This window comes from Entelurus aequoreus, linkage group LG03 (assembly GCF_033978785.1).
Source record: "Entelurus aequoreus isolate RoL-2023_Sb linkage group LG03, RoL_Eaeq_v1.1, whole genome shotgun sequence".
Taxonomy (NCBI): Eukaryota; Metazoa; Chordata; class Actinopteri; order Syngnathiformes; family Syngnathidae; genus Entelurus; species Entelurus aequoreus.
In genome coordinates this window covers 12,702,221-12,707,208 of record NC_084733.1, presented here as the reverse complement: position 1 = coordinate 12,707,208, position 4,988 = coordinate 12,702,221, and positions in this window count along the sequence as shown.

The window sequence follows — 4,988 nt, the reverse complement described above, 5'->3', positions numbered from 1 at the left end:
GACATGTTTTCCTCCTTGTGATTGTTTATGTTGCTTGGTTATTGTTTTTTCCAGGTATTCAACTGTATTTAAAAGACAACATAGGACAGCTTTAGTTTGTGAGCCTGGTTAGTGATTAAGTTAGTGTTTCTGCTTGACAGAAAAACAAATATTTTAGGTGTAATTTTCACAAAAAAAATATTTTTTAAAGAACAGGTGGCTCCATTTTGGCACACATTACACAGAAAAAATTAGACTTGATAAAAGGAATCTTTTTAAAAAAGCCCTAAAAAAACAACATATATATATTTATATATATATATATATATATTTTTTTTAAATATATTTATATTTGTATGTATATATTTATATATATATATATATATTTTATATATATATATATATATATATATATTTATATATATATATATCAAATGTTGTTTTTTTTCAAGCCGTAAATCTTTAAATTAACTTTATAGATATCTGTCAATATAAAGCTATTTTGGCCAAGGAAAACACAAAATATGGAACATTTCTCACCCAAAAGTTTTCATAGTGTATTATTTGATGTGAAGTAATTGGAGCCTTAAATAGATTTTTATTCAATGTTATTTTTTGAGCAATCAGTTTGAAAAAAAAATCCCACTAAAATTCTCAGGGAACCATAAGAGCTCGACTCATAAAAGTGTTAAAAATAAGTCATACTTGTTTGTTTTTGTTTTTTACTGTCAACGTTTAAATTTCTAGGTCAACTTCAGATCTTTTTATACGTTTTTATTTGTATGTCTTTTTTTGTTTGTCTGTTTTATGCCCTTTTGTCATCAAAAACTAAACATTTTTATGGCAAACAATATGGACAAAATATGCAATATATTCCCCAAAAACAGTATTTCAAAGTAGAATATTCGATGTGAAGTAATAGGTCAATAATTCATAACATTGATTTGTAGTCAATGTTATTTTTTGAGCAATCTGTTTAAAAAAAAAAATCCCAATTAAAATTCTCAGGTATCCAAAAGAGCCCGAATCATAAAAATAAGTCATACTTTTTATTTATTTTTTATATTTTACTGTCAACGCTTAAATCTCTAGGTCAACTTCAGATCTATTTATACATTTGAATTTTTTTAGTTTTTTTTTGTTTGTAGGTTTTATGCTCTTTTGTCATCAAAAACTTAATGGAAGTAGTAGGTCAACAATTCATAACATGGATTTTTATTCAATGTTATTTTTTGAGCAATCAGTTTAAAAAATAAAAAATCCCAGTAAAATTCTCAGGGATTCAAAAGAGCCGGACTCATAAAAGTGTTTTAAAATAAGTCATACTTTTTTTCTTTTTTTAATGGCAACGCTTAAAAATGTCTGTCAATCAACTTCAGATCTTTTTATACGTTTTTATTTTGTATGGTTTATTTTTTGTTTTTTTGTTTAATGCCTTTTTGTCATCAAAAACATATTATTTTATGGCAACACTATATGGACAAAATATGCAATACATTCCCAAAAAACAATATTTCAAAGTGGAATATTCGATGTGAAGTAATAGGTCAATAATTAATTACAGTTTTTTTTCAATGTTATTTTTTGAGCAATCAGTAAAAAAAAAAAAATCCCACTAAAATTCTCAGGGATCCAAAAGAGCCCGACTCATAAAAGTGTTAAAAATAAGTCATACTTGTTTTTTTGTTGTTTTTTTTTACTGTCAAGTTTAAATCTCTAGGTCTATTTATACGGGTTTTTTTTTTAATGTTTTTTTTTGTTTGTATGTTTTATGCTCTTTTGTCATGAAAAACTTACAATTTTATGGCAACACAATATGGACAAAATATGCAATATATTCCCCAAAAAAATACTTCAAAGTGGAATATTCGATGTGAAGTAATAGGTCAATAATTCATAAGATTGATTTTTATTCAATGTGATTTTTTGAGCAATCAGTTTAAAAAAAAAATCCCACTAAAATTCTCAGGGTTCCAAAAGAGCCTGACTCATAAAAGTGTTAAAATTAGTCTTTTTTATATTTTTTTATTTATTTTTATTTTACTTACTTACTTATTGGATGTGAAGTAATAGGTCAATAATTCATAAGAACATTGATTTTGATTTAATAGAAAAAAACAGCCTTTTTCTTGTTACATTTCTACGGAGCCCCTAAAGCACATATGTCAGAGTCAAGGCCCGCGGGCCATATCCGGCCCGCGAGAAGGTTTTTTACGGCCCTTGGGATGATCTTGATTTATTATTAGAACCGGCCCGCAGACCGCAGATCTTTTTTTTTTTTTTTTTTTTTTTTTTTTTTTTTAGACCGCAGATCTTTTACACGCACCAAGCGGATGCCGGTCCAAGGTTCCGAAAGGGGGCGAGCAGCCCGCCGGGACGCGCCTGCCGGCCGAAGGGCTGCAGCCCGGCCGTCAGTCGCGGAGCCCGCCGTGCCACGCGCGCCAAGGGGGCGGGCCGAAACCCGGCCCCGAGGCCCTGAGACTTCTGCTTTGTTTCCCCAAACCGCGCGTCACCGCCGGGCCCGCACCACCGTCGGGCTGCAGCCCGAGCGTCGGTGGCGGAACCCGTCATGTGCCGCGCGCGCCAAGCGGAGCGGGGGGGTCAAGCGGGCCGAAACCCGCAGGCCACCCCCTCACCACGAGGCCCTGAGACTTCTGCGTTTGACCCCTACGCGCGGCCCGTCGGGACGCGCCCGCCGTCAAGCCACGAGGGCCAGCCGTCGGGTCGCGGAGCCCGCCGTGCCACGCGCGCCAAGGGGCGGGCCGAAACCAGCGGGGGGTTTCGGGCACCCACCTCGCCTCCCTCCCACGGAGGGAGGAGGGGGGTTTAATGTGAACATTACTGTGCAATCACATATTTAGAGTTTTTACTCAATTCAAGTTTAAAAGTTAAAGTTTAATATTTGTTTTCACTGCATGTTACTTCTCCTTAAACAAAGTGTTGTTTTTGATTTATAGATTTTTGCACTTTATTTTATTGTATTTCAATTTAATTATATTTTAAAAATATTTCAGTTGAGTGGATGATAGAAAATTGCTATTATTGTTTTTTTCTTTGAAGTAAATTTAGCCCACTTTTGCTAAAATAGAAAATATAGGCTACTGATGGTGCCTTGAATACCGGTTTCTTTCATTTAATGTTCATGTTATGGGGATTTTTATATAAAGGAAATTTGTCTTTTGTGTCTGTTGAAAATTAAAGATTACTGACAGAGCCATAAGAAAATATTGCTTTATTTATCTGATCATATTGGAATATATTTGTTAGGTTTTCAGTAGGTTCAATTAGGTTCACTAGACTATATGCGTCATTTAAAAATTTTTCAATGAACATTCGAACAGTCCGGCCCTCGGCTTGTAGCTAAATTTTTTATTTGGCCCTCCGTCCATTTGACTTTGACACCCCTGCCCTAAAGGGACATTGGGGAAGAAAAAAAAAAATTATATATATTTATATTTATTTATTGATTTTTTTCAAGACATGCGCACAAGAAACTTTTTATAAAGTTATAAAAAAAAAAGAAATTTCCCCCATGTCTCTTTAGGGGCTCCGTAGAAATGTAACAAGAAAAAGGCTGTTTTTTTTCTATTAAATCAAAATCAATGTTCTTATGAATTATTGACCTATTACTTCACATCCAATAAGTAAGTACATAAAGTGATTTTATCTGTGAAAAGCGCTTTATAATAAAATGTACTTACTTACTTACTTATTGGATGTGAAGTAATAGGTCAATATTTCATAAGAACATTGATTTTGATTTAATAGAAAAAAACCCAGCCTTTTTCTTGTTACATTTCTACGGAGCCCCTCAAGGGACATGGGGGAAATTTATTTTTTTATAATTATTATTATTATTATTATTATTATTTTAGACATGTATCTCGTGCGCAAGAGAAACTATCTTGTGCGCACGAGATACATGTCTAAAAAAATAAATAAATAAAATTATATTAAAAAAAATTTGTATAATTTTTTTTATTAAATTTTTTTTTTTTTTTAATGTTTTTATTTATTTAATTTTTTAGACATGTATCTCGTGCGCACGAGATACATGTCTAAAAAAATAAATAAAATTATATTAAAAACATTTTGTCATTTTTTTATTTAAAAAAAATTGTTTTTTAAATAATTTTATTTATTTACTTATTTATTTAGACATGTATCTGGTGTGCACGAGATAGTTTCTTGTGCACACGAGATACATGTCTAAAAATATATATATATATATATATATTATAATTTTCTTTTTTAGAACTTTATAAAGTTTCTCGTGCGCATGAGATACATGTCTAAAAAAATAAAAAAATAAAATTATATTTTAAAAAAATTTGTATAATTTTTTTTATTTAAAAAAAAATTTGTTTTTTAAATAATTTTATTTATTTAATTTTTTAGACATGTATCTCGTGCGCACTAGATACATGTCTAAAAAAATAAATAAAATTATATTAAAACATTTTTTATCATTTTTTTTATTTAAAAAAAATTTGTTTTTTTAACAATTTTATTTATTTACTTATTTATTTATTTATTTATTTCTTTAGACATGTATCTGGTGCGAGATAGTTTCTTGTGCGCATGAGATACATGTCTAATATATATATATATATATATATATATATATATATATATATATATATATATATATATATATATATATATATTTTTATAACTTTATAAAAAGTTTCTCGTGCGCACGAGATACATGTCTAAAAAAAAAAAAAAAAATTATAAACAATTTTTTAGAGGCTTCGTACATTTCACCTGTAGGCTTTTTTTAATTGCTTTTTTGGGGGCGGGGGGTTTTGTTAGTTTTTTTTGTAATAGTATTTTTACAATGTACCGCAGGCCGTTAAAACATTAGCTGCGTGCTGCAAATGGCCGCCGGGGCCGCACTTTGTACACAATCTTAATAAAACCTACAGTAACTGTTCGTTGTCAGCATTGTAGCTGATTAACTTTCGCCTGTCAATCAAGCTCAAGTTAGTCTGAGAGTGCACCACTGC